The 12,683-nt window shown below is 40.3% G+C and overlaps 1 non-coding gene across 1 annotated transcript; it reads left to right on the top strand.

Annotated features, from left to right (window-relative positions):
* The first annotated feature begins 6,945 nt into the window (after positions 1-6,945).
* On the top strand, positions 6,946-7,052 carry LOC133092848 (U6 spliceosomal RNA). The gene has a single exon (XR_009701199.1). It is a non-coding gene; the product is annotated as a U6 spliceosomal RNA (small nuclear RNA).
* Positions 7,053-12,683: the final 5,631 nt, after the last annotated feature.

The raw sequence follows: 12,683 nt of genomic DNA, 5'->3' as shown, positions 1-12,683 counted from the left end.
TAGGGGACGTTCAGACATGTGCAGGAGCATTTTTGGTTGTCACGTGACTGGGAACACTCCTGGCTACACTCTCTGGTGGGGAGCAGGGATGTTAAGCTTCTTGCAATGTGCAGGAGAGTTCTACATAATGAAGAATTATCCCACTCAAGATACCAATAGCTCGCCCTTTAAAGGGGGGAAGCCGTGCTCGCAGGCCTGATAGGATGCAAGCCTAAATATTTTAGGATAAAAGTCACTAAAGTTTTCATAACACATCAGAATAGAATGTGACACTCAAGAAAAGTTAAAAACCACAGAAACGGTTTAAAAGTCATTATTTAAGTTTTTTTCTTTTGGGGGTGTTAAAAAATACCATTAAGGTTTTAGCATCTATTTTTCACGTGCTTAGATCAGAATTCAACCTGATTTCAAATCCTGGTTTTAATCTAAAAAAAGTGTTGAGAAGCCAGACACTTCCTCCAAATTTTATGTGGTGGTTCACACTTTAGTGATATAAGTATAAATGCATATATATATGACTGGAGCAGGTGCTGTGAGGTATTTTAGATAAGATGTGGATTCTCTGCTTGGTGGAAGCATGCCAAGTAGGTTAGATTTCATCTTCACTGCATCCTTTTCTCTCATTCTCACATCGATTTTTGTCAGATGTTTGGCTACATCAGCTGTTATACTGGGTTCTGAACATTAAGCCAAAATGATATGGTCTATGTTTCTGAGAGTATATGTAATGTTAAGGAAACAGGCTCTGGTCCTAGACAGAGTGGATTCAAATCCTGGCTCATTGTGTGACCAGGAAATGCTTCGTTGTGTGACTTCAAACAAATGACTTAACTACTTAGATTCTCAGCTGTGAAATTGGATAATACTGGCACCTACTTCCTGGGTTTTTATGAGTAATTAATAGATGAAAAACCTTTAGAATAATGCCACGCACATGGTCAGCATTCAATAGATGTTTATTACTACTAAATTATCCATTTGAGTTTGTAAAAGGGTATGTTTTATGGTATAGTATAGGAAGACAAAGGAGCCTCATAGTACAGAGAACGTTGTGTTTCATAATAAATGTGAAATGGCTCCAAGATAAATTAATTGGGATGTTTCTATACAACTGAATACTATTCAATAGTTTAGACCAGTGGTTCTCACTTTGCTGTGCATCAGAATCGCCTGGAGTATTTGTTAAACCATAGATGCTGGGCTCTCCCCTCTAAGTTTCTGATTCACTGGGTGAGGGGCAGAGTCCTAGAATTTGCAAATTAGAGCAAATTCCCAGGTGATGCTCGTGCTGCTCATCGGGGACCACACTTTGAGAATCACTGGTTTAGATTAGGGTTTCTCAGCCTTGGCCCTACTGACATGCCAGACCAGGTAATTTTTTGTTGTGGGCCTGTCCTGTGCACTGCAGGATGTCTAGCAGCATCCCTGGCCTCTACCCACTTGATGCCAGTAGCATCTCCTCCTCCCCCATTGTGACAACCAAAAACACCTCCCCAGATGTCCCTCGGGGAGGCAAAATTGCCTCCTGTTGAGAACCACTGGTTTAGAAGAATGAACTAGTAAAAATTTGTCTATAGTAGGCTGCAAAAAAAGACCTCCAGACGGTATGCATCCATTCATGTCAAATTTGGAAACACACAAAACTATATTTTCATAAATACAAAAGTATGTATTAAAAGTATCAAAACTATGGAATTGAAGGAGACATAGCAAAATCATAAAAACAGTCTCTGCGGGGAGAGAGGAAAGGAAATAGGCCTGGGGCTGGGTGTTCTGTCTGTAGCGGTTGAGTGTTTTGTTTTTTTTAAAAATTTATTTATTTATTTATTTATGGCTGTGTTGCGTCTTCGTTTCTGTGCGAGGGCTTTCTCTAGTTGTGGCAAGCGGGGGCCACTCTTCATCGCGGTGCGCGGGCCTCTCACTATCGCGGCCTCTCTTGTTGCGGAGCACAGGCTCCAGACGCGCAGGCTCAGTAATCGTGGCTCACGGGCCCAGTTGCTCCGTGGCACGTGGGATCTTCCCAGACCAGGGCTCGAACCCGTGTCCCCTGCATTGGCAGGCAGATTCTCAACCACTGCGCCACCAGGGAAGCCCCGGTTGAGTGTTTTATGACTTAAATATTTTTAAAAATCAGGAACTCATTTGACAACCTGGCCATTTCTGTTAATTGTGAGCCATAGGTATGTGCATATTTATGATACTATTCTCTGTATTTTCCTATATTTAGAACATTATTTCCAAATAAAAACACACACACATATTTAGTAAGGAAAGGAACCACTTACATTACTGTTTGTGTTACTCATGTACTGATTGAAGTATTAGTTTTAGAGTCAGAAAGACTAGAGTTCGAATCCTCATCCCACTAATGATGAGTTTCTCACATCTCTAAACTTCAGTTTTCCTATTTATAAGGTGGAGATGACCCTGGTACGACTGTCGTTATAAGCACTGACTGAAAGAATGCATTTATTGTGTTAGGTCCTGCAAGAAGCAGGATTCAAGATGCAAGGATTATTATTATTTTTTTATTTCCCCCTGTGAGAGAAGATAGAGAGGGAGCTGGGAAGGGTGGGGAGAGCCATCAGACCACGGTGCCCTGTCTGACGGGGCAGGTGAGGTAGAGAAGGAAGGCAGGTTGGTGGAAGTATCCTAGACTGCTGTGCAGGCTACGTGAGGTTTGGCAAGGCTGTTGGGGAGGCCTCTGGCCAGTTACTTGCCCTGCTAGAGGAGTCAGGTGTCTCCAGGACTGGTCCTGCCTTGGTATCTCTACCGCGCTCAGGCATGGGCTGGGAGCAGCTCATGGGAATCTTGGCCCAAACAGGACACTGCTTCAGAGCCCAGTTGCTGAGTCCCAGATTAATGTGGTTGGAGATCTGCAAGGAGCACCTGGGCCACCACAGATGCATAGCATAGTACCGAGCACACAGTACTAATATACTAATAGCAACAATACTCTTTTGAGTGTGCCATGTACTCAGAACATAAATGAGCACCTTTTTCAGTCTGTTTATCCATTCATCATCCACTCATTGACGGATATTTGAGTTGTTTCCACCTTTTGGCTATTTTGAATAATGCTGCTATGACCATGGGCATACAAATATCTTTGCGAGATCCTGCTTTCAATTATTTTGGGTCTATACCCAGACATGGAATTGCCAGATCACATGGTGGTTCTATTTTTAATTTTTTGAGGAACCACCAATCTGTTTTTCACAGCAGCTGTACGATTTTACATTCCCACCAACAGCGTACAAGTGTTCCAATTTCTCCACATCCTTGCCAATACTTTTTATTTTGGTTTTTTTATTTTTTATAATAGCTATCCTAATGAGTGTGAGGTGGTATTTCACTGTGGTTTTGATTTGCATTTCCCTAATGATTAGTGATGTTTAGCTTCTTTTCATGTGCTTATTGGCCACTTGTACATTGTTTTTGGAGAAATGTCTAATCAAGTTCTTGGCCCATTTTTTAATCAGGTTGTTTTTCTTTTGTTGAGTTAGAGCAGTTTTTTTTTATATTCTGGATGTTAACCCTTTATCAGACATATAATTTGTAAATATTTTCTCCCATTCTGTAGGTTGCCTTTATTTATTTATTTTTTGGTAGCACTGTGCAGCTTGTGGGATCTCAGTTCCCCAAGCAGGGATTGAACCCAGGCCCTTGGAAAGCTCGGAGTTCACTGGACTGCCAGAGAATTCCCTGTAGGTTGCCTTTCACTTTGTTGATTGTGTCCTTTGATGCACAGAAGTTTTTTTTGTTTGTTTGTTTTGTTTTTTTTAAAGTCACCTACTTTATTTATTTATTTATTTTTGGCTGTGTTGGGTCTTCGTTTCCGTGCAAGGGCTTTCTCTAGTTGCAGCAAGTGGGGGCCACTCTTAATCGCGGTGCGCGGGACTCTCACTGTCGCGGCCTCTCCTGTTGCAGAGCACAAGCTCCAGACGCGCAGGCTCAGTAGTTGTGGCTCACGGGCCTAGTTGCTCCGTGGCATGTGGGATCCTCCCAGACCAGGGCTTGAACCCGTGTCCCCTGCACTGGCAGGCAGACTCTCAACCACTGCGCCACCAGGGAAGCCCCCTGCACAGAAGTTTTAAATTTTGCTGTAGTCCATCTTATCTATTTTCACTTTTGTTCCCCATGCTTTTGGTGTCATATCCAAGAAATCATTGCCAAATCCAATGTCATGAAGTTTTGTCCTATTTTTTTTAAAGAGTTTTATACTTAGCTCTTATGTTTAGGTGTTTTTTCAGTTTTGAATTAATTTTTTATAGCCCCTGAAGATTTCTGAATAAATGAAGTGATATGAAATGGTTGTGGGCTTAGGATTTAGTAACTGATAATAATCACCAACAGGAGTCTCAGATTCTATGTCTCGTGTTAGTCACACTAAATATAATCCTTTCTGTAAAAGGGCCTTGATAAACTTGAACAGTGGTTTTCAACCTTGACTGCCCTGGAATTAGGTGGAGAAGCTTTAGAAAATAGTGATATCTGGTTTCCACTCCAGAGATTTTTATTTAATTGTTCTGGGTTATAGCCTGGGCATCACTGTTAGTTTTAAAAGCTCCCCGGGTGATTCTAATATGCAACAAAGGCTGAGAAGCACTGTGCTAGAGAGATTTCCACCATTACAAAATTAAGCAACAGTTCATTGGGTGATGATCACTGTTTATTTTCTTTACTGATTATAGTAAAAGACAGCTTGTAGATCTAAGGGGAAAAAAAGCATGCATCCCAATGTTTCTAATTCAATGTATTGCCTTCCCTAATATTTAGTGATATTAGAGAAAATCCAAATTCATAGATTTATACATTTTTAAAGAGCTCTTTAATGATTAACTGCCTATACTATTATTTTTATAACTGTATTATATGTCTCTGATAAACAATGGCAATTATTTTCTCTTACAGGCATCATATTCTGACTCCATGAAACACATTCAAAAGGAAAAATACTTGCAAATGAAATATGCTAAAGAACTGTAAATAAGCCTAGAATAAAAAAATGGAACTCTTTAGATTGCTGAACTGAATATCCAGGCTACAGAAAAACACCCCTTATTTTTTTTTTTTTAAAGCTACTTAGCTTTGGAAATTTTACTGTTCATCAATTATATTTTCACAAATTCTGGGAAATAGAAACTGAAGTTCATTGTCAAAGACTATGGACACAGAGGAGCCTGGAGAGGGGTATGGAGAAGTAGAGGATAAAGGGAGGGATAAGAAGGGTTGCATGTTTTTATGCCCCAGAATTAAGTCCTGATGACTGAGATACAGAGCAGTGAACAGAGCATGCTTAGATCAGGAATTATTTTGATAACAGAACATCATACATGCCTTTCTTTACACTAGATCTTATAGTTTTCACTTTGCAAAATCATAGTTAAGCTGCAGGTGGCAAAATCCCATGGCTATTTAGAATTAGAGGGATGTAAATTAGGTAGGATGAAGAGTCGCCCTTTAAATATTCCCCTTGTATTTTACACCAGCAGTTCTCAAACCTTACCATGCATCAGAATCACCTGGCAGGCTTGTTAAACCACAAGTTGCTGGGCCCTAACAACCAAAGTTTCTGATTGGTAGGTCTAGGCCAGGGCCAAAGTATTTCCATTTCTAACAAGTTCACAGTGGTGCTGAGGCTGCTGTGAAAGGGAGGATGCACCTTTTATGAACCACTACTTTATACTGTGCCTCACTGGGCACAGTATAAAATAAGGACCTTCTGGTCCTTATTCTTGAATTTTCAGCACATCTTTCAAACGGATATTTGTATTTGACGGAAGGACTGCTTTTTTAATGCATTTCTTTGAACATGGTTTCAATCTGATATCTGCTTTTGTTTTTCAACTGAATAAAAAGTCCTCCTGAACAGCTCCCAGGACTCACATATTTGGATATATGGCTAGGTTCTAATATGAGTTCCCATAATTATTCATATGGATACATTTGATTTGTAAACAATCCCTTTTCTAACTACAACAGTGGAGTTTATGGTCCTGTCACCTTTCCAAAATTTGGATGATCAGAGTTTTGAATTAAAGAAGTGGGAATTAAGGTAGGAAATAGGGGCTAATGGCTCAGATGGTGCTATGGTCTGAATGTGTCCCTCCAAAATTCACATGTTGAAACCTAATCCCCAGTGTACTGGTGTTAGGAGGCAGAGCCATGGAGAGGTGATTACATCCTGAGGGTGAAGCCCATGTGAGTGGGATTAGTGCTCTTATAAAAAAGGCTGGGGAGAGCCTCCTCCACCATGTGAATATGTGATGAAAAGTCTGTGACCCAGAGGAAGGCCCTCACGCCCCCCATGCCGGCACCCTGAACTCAAACTTGCAGCCTCCAGAACTGTGAGAAATAGATTTCTGTTGTTTTAAGCCCCTTGGTCTGTGGTTATTTTGTTGTAGCAGCCTGAATGGACCAAGGCAGAGGGAGGCGGATTTTATTAGAATAATCTGTGGATTTCAGTTATTCATGCAATTTCATTCTATGAATCATCAATAGTTCACTGTGGCTATAATTTTCTGTTGAAATTTTCTTTTTAAAAGCTCCACATAGCAGCTTAATTATAACCTCTGTCTACTCAGAGAAAGTTCTTGAAACTGGCTGTAGATTTCCTAAGTATCTAAGAGTTTAATGTGTCATTTGGTTGCCTAGAACTGAGGATAAACCATCCAGTGTAAAATGTATGTACTGGGGCATGAAGAGAGTGCAATTTGTGAGAAATCTAAAAGATAAATGGCAAGCATTCTTAAGACTATAACAGTAGACAAACTAAAGAACAAGAGGAGCAGAGGACTTGGAAAATGCTAGTTTTTCACCTCTATTTTTAAGAAAAAGGTTATTCCTGACCAGTTAGAATGGGTAACTCCTGTGAAGAGAGGAGGAAAAAAAAACACCCTCAGATGTCATGAAAGCTTGAAGAATATGTTAAACAAAAGACTGGTGCTCTTTTCTGCCACACATATACTAAAATTGGAACAATACAGAGAAGATTAGCAAGGTCCCTGTGCAAGGTTGACACACAAATTCGTGAAGTGTTCCATATTTTTTAAGAAAGAGAAACACAACTACCATATGATATCGCTTATATGTGGAGTCTAAAATATGACACAAATGAACTTATCCACAAAACAGAAACAGACTTACAGACATAGGGAACAGACTTGTGGTTGCCAAGGGGGAGGGCAGTGGAGGAGGGATGGATTGGGAGTTTGGGATTAGCAGATACAAACTATTATATTGTATATAGAATGGATTAAAAAAAGGTCCTACTCTATAGCACAGGGAACTAATTCAATATCCTGTGATAAACCATAATGGAAAAGAATATGAAAAAGAATGTCTGTATATGTATAAGAATCATTTTGCTGTGCACCAGAAACTAACACAAAATTGTAAATCAACTGTATTACAATAAAAAATAAATTAATAATAACAAAAGACAGCATCAGTTCATATCAGGAGGGGCTGAGAGCAGGGAATCATTAAAAAATATTCATGTACTCAAGAGTCATCTTCCTTCAATGAGAAAGAGAGGACAGGACTTTGTGGCTGTCACATAAGAATTGTGACAATAAAACAATGAGGTATTTCACAAATCGCATATAAAAACCAATCTTAAGACTACCTCTTGTGAGAACACCAGAATCACAACTAGCTGCTGGACAATCATCAACAGGAAGACACTGGAACTCACCAAAAAAGACACCCCACATCCAAAGACAAAGGAGAAGCCACAATGAGATGGTAGGAGGGGCGCAATCACAGTAAAATCAAATCCCATAACTGCTGGATTGGTGACTCACAAACTGGAGAACACATACCACAGAAGTCCACCCACTGGAGTGAAGGTTCTGAGCCCCACGTCAGGCTTTCCAACCTGGGGGTCCGGCAATGGGAGGAGGAATTCATAGAGAATCAGACTTTGAAGCCTAGTGGGTTTGATTGCAGGACTTTGACAGGACTGGGGGAAACAGAGACTCCACTCTTTGAGGACACACACAAAGTAGTGTGCACGTTGGGACCCAGGGGAAGGAGCAGTGACCCCAGGGGAGACTGAACCAGACCTACCTGCTAGTGTTGGAGGGTTTCCCACAGAGGCGGGGGTGGGGGGGGGCTGTGGCTCACCGTGGGGACAAGGACACTGGCAGCAGAAGTTCTGGGAAGTACTCCTTGGCGTGAGCCCTCTGAGAGTCTCTCATTAGCCCCACCAAAGAGCCCAGGTAGGCTCTAGTATTGGGTTGACTCAGGCCAAACAAGCAACACGGGGGGAACCCAGCCCCACCCATCAGCATCAAGCAGATTAAAGTTTTACTGAGCTCTTCCCACCAGAGCAGCAGTCAGCTCTACCCACCACCAGTCCCTCCCATCAGGAAACTAACACAAGCCTTTTAGATAGCCTCATCCACCAGAGGGCAGACAGCAGAAGCAAGAAGAACTACAATCCTGCAGCCTGTGGAACAAAAACCACATTCACAGAAAGAGAGACAATATGAAAAAGCAGAGGGCTATGTCCCAGATGAAGGAACAAGATAAAACCCCAGGAAAACAACTAAATGAAGTGCAGATAGGCAACCTTCCAGAAAAAGAATTCAGAATAATGATAATGAAGATGATCCAGGACCTCAGAAAAAGAATGGAGGCAAAGATCGAGAAGATGCAAGAAGTGTTTAACAAAGACCTAGAAGAATTAAAGAACAAACAAACAGAGATGAACAATACAATAACTGAAATGAAAACTACACTAGAAGGACTCAATAGCAGAATAACTGAGGCAGAAGAACAGATAAGTGACCTGGAGGACAGAAGGGTGAAATTCACTGCTGCAGAACAGAATAAAGAAAAACAAATGAAAAGAAATGAAGACCGCCTAAGAGATCTCTGGGATAACATTAAATGCAACAACATTTGCATCATAGGGGTCCCAGAAGGAGAAGAGAAAGAGAAAGGACCAGAGAAAATATTTGAAGAGACTATAGTCGAAAACTTCCCTAACATGGGAAAGGAAATAGCCACCCAAGTCCAGGAAGTGCAGCAAGTCCCATACAGGATAAACCCAAGGAGAAACACGCCAAGACACATAGTAATCAAATTGGCAAAAATTAAAGACAGAGAAAAATTACTGAAAGCAGCAAGGGAAAAACGACAAATAACATACAAGGGAACTCCCATAACGTTAACAGCTGATTTCTCAGCAGAAACTCTACAAGCCAGAAGGGAGTGGCATGATATACTTAAAGAGATGAAAGGGAAGAACCTACAACCAAGACTACTCTACCCGGCAAGGATCTCATTCAGATTCGATGGAGAAATCAAAAGCTTTACAGACAAGCAAAACCTAAGAGAATTCAGCACTACCACACCAGCTCTACAACAAATGCTAAAGGAACTTCTCTAAGTGGGAAACACAAGAGAAGAAAAGGACCTACAAAAACAAACCCAAAACAATTAAGAAAATGGTCATAGGAACATACATATCGATAATTACCTTAAATGTAAATAGATTAAATGCTCCAACCAAAAGACACAGAATGGCTGAATGGATACAAAAACAAGACCCATATATATGCTGTCTACAAGAGATCCACTTCAGACCTAGGGACACATACAGACTGAAAGTGAGGGGATGGAAAAAGATATTCCGTGCAAATGGAAATCAAAAGAAAGCTGGAGTAGCAATACTCATATCAGATAAAATAGACTTTAAAATAAAGAATGCTACAAGAGACAAGGAAGGACACTACATAATGATCAAGGGATCAGTCCAAGAAGAAGATATAACAATTATAAATATATATGCACCCAACATAGGAGCACCTCAATACTTAAGGCAACTGCTAACAGCTCTAAAAGAGGAAGTCGACAGTAACACAATAATAGTGGGGGACTTTAACACCTCACTTACACCAATGGAAAGATCATCCAAAATGAAAATAATTAAGGAAACAGAAGCTTTAAATGACACAATAGACCAGATAGATTTAATTGATATTTATAGGACATTCCATCCAAAAACAGCAGATTACACTTTCTTCTCAAGTGTGCACAGAACATTCTCCAGGATTGATCACATCTTGGGTCACAAATCAAGCCTCAGTAAATTTTAAAAAATTGAAATCATATCAAGCATCTTTTCTAACCACAACGCTATGAGATTAGAAATGACTTACAGGGAAAAAAACGTAAAAACACAAACACATGGAGGCTAAACAATACGTTACTAAATAACCAAGAGATCACTGAAGAAATCAAAGAGGAAATCAAAAAATACCTAGAGCCAAATAACAATGAAAACACGAAGATCCAAAACCTATGGGTTGCAGCAAAAGCAGTTCTAAGAGGGAAGTTTATAGCTATAGAAGCCTACCTCAAGAAACAAGAAAAATCTCAAATAAACAATCTAAGCTTACACCTAAGAGAATTAGAGAAAGAATAACAAACAAAACCTAAAGTTAGCAGAAGGAAAAAATTCATAAAGATCAGAGCAGAAATAAATGAAATAGAAACAAAGAAAACAATAGCAAACATCAATAAAACTAAAAGCTGGTTCTTTGAGAAGATAAACAAAATTGATAAACCATTAGCCAGACTCATCAAGAAAAAGAGGGAGAGGACTCAAATCAATAAAATTAGAAATGAAAAAGGAGAAGTTACAACAGACCCCGCAGAAATACAAAGCATCCTAAGAGACTGCTACAAGCAACTCTATGCCAAAAAAATGGACAACCTGGAAGAAATAGAAGATTTCTTAGAAAGGTATAACCTTCCAAGACTGAACCAGGAAGAAATAGAAAATATGAACAGACCAATCACAAGTAATGACATTGAAACTGTGATTAAAAATCTTCCAACAAACAAAATGGCTTCACAGGTGAAGTCTATCAAACATTTAGAGACGAGCTAACACCCATCCTTCTCAAACTCGTCCAAAAAATTGCAGAGGAAGGAACACTCCCAGACTCATTCTATGAGGCCACCATCACCCTGATACCATAACAAGACAAACATACTACAAAAAAAGAAAATTACAGACCAATATCACTGATGAATATAGATACAAAAATCCTGAACAAAATACTAGCAAACAGAATCCAACAACACATTAAAAGGATCATACACCATGATCAAGTGGGATTTATCCAGGGATGCAAGGATTCTTCAATATACGCAAATCAATCAATGTGATACACCATATTAACATATTGAAGAATAAAAACCATATGATCATCTCAATAGATGCAAAAAAAGCTTTTGACAAAATTCAACACCTATTTGTGATTAAAAACTCTCCAGAGAGTGGGCATAGAGGGAACCTACCTCAACATAATAAAGGGCATATACGACAAACCCACACCAAACATCATTCTCAATGGGGAAAACTGAAAGCATTTCCTCTAAGATCAGGAACAAGACAAGGATGTCCACTCTCACCACTATTATTCAACATAATTTTGGAAGTCCTAGCCACAGCAATCAGAGAAGAAAAAGAAATAAAAGGAATACAAATTGGAAAAGAAGAATTAAAACTGTCACTGTTTGCAGATGACATGATACTATACATAGAGAATCCTAAAAATGCCACCAGAAAACTACTAGAGTTAATCAATGAATTTGGTAAAGTTGCAGGATACAAAATTAATGAACAGAAATCTCTTGTATTCCTATACACTACTGATGAAGAATCTGAAAGTGAAATTAATAAAACACTACCATTCACCATTGCAACAAAAAGAATGCAATACTTAGGAATAAACCTACATAAGGAGACAAAAGACCTGTATGCAGAAAACTATAAGACACTGATGAAAGAAATTAAAGATGATACCAACAGATGGAGAGATATACCATGTTCTTGGATTGGAAGAATCAATATTGTGAAAATGACTATACTACCCAAAGCAATCTACAGATTCAATGCAATCCCTATGAAATTTCCAATGGCATTTTTCAAAGAACTAGAACAAATCATCTTAAAATTTGTATGGAGACACAAAAGACCCCGAATAGCCAAAGCAGTCTTGAGAGAAAAAAACGGAGCTAGAGGAATCAGACTCCTTGACTTCGGACTATACTACAAAGCTACAGTAATCAAGACAATATGGTACTGGCACAAAAACAAAAACATAGATCAATGGAACAAGATAAAAAACCCAGAGAGGGAGGGGCAAGATGGCGGAAGAGTAAGACGCGGAGATCACCTTCCTCCCCACAGATACATGAGAAATACATCTACACGTGGAACTGCTCCTACAGAACACCCACTGAACGCTGGCAGAAGACGTCAGACCTCCCAAAAGGCAAGAAAATCCCCACATACTTGGGTAGGGCAAAAGAAAAAAGAAATAACAGAGACAAAAGAATAGGGACGGGACCTGCACCAGTGGGAGGGAGCTGTGAAGGAGGAAAGGTTTCCACACACTAGGAAGCCCCTTCGTGGGCAGAGACTGCAGGTAGCAGAGGGGGGAAGCTTCGGAGCCACGGAGGAGAGCGCAGCCACATTGGTGCGGAGGGCAAAGCGGAGATTCCCGCACAGAGGAGCGGTGCCGACCAGCACTCACCAGCCCGAGAGGCTTGTCTGCTCAGCCGCCGGGGCGGGCGGGGCCTGGGAGCTGGGGCTCGGGCTTCGGTGCTAGCCGGGAGGGAGTCCGGGAAAAAGACTGCAGCTGCCAAAGAGGCAAGAG

The sequence above is a fragment of the Eubalaena glacialis genome, chromosome 5, assembly GCF_028564815.1.
Source record: "Eubalaena glacialis isolate mEubGla1 chromosome 5, mEubGla1.1.hap2.+ XY, whole genome shotgun sequence".
Classification (NCBI taxonomy): Eukaryota; Metazoa; Chordata; class Mammalia; order Artiodactyla; family Balaenidae; genus Eubalaena; species Eubalaena glacialis.
Note: the sequence above shows the minus strand (reverse complement) of the source record. Positions and strands in the feature narration are given on the sequence as shown.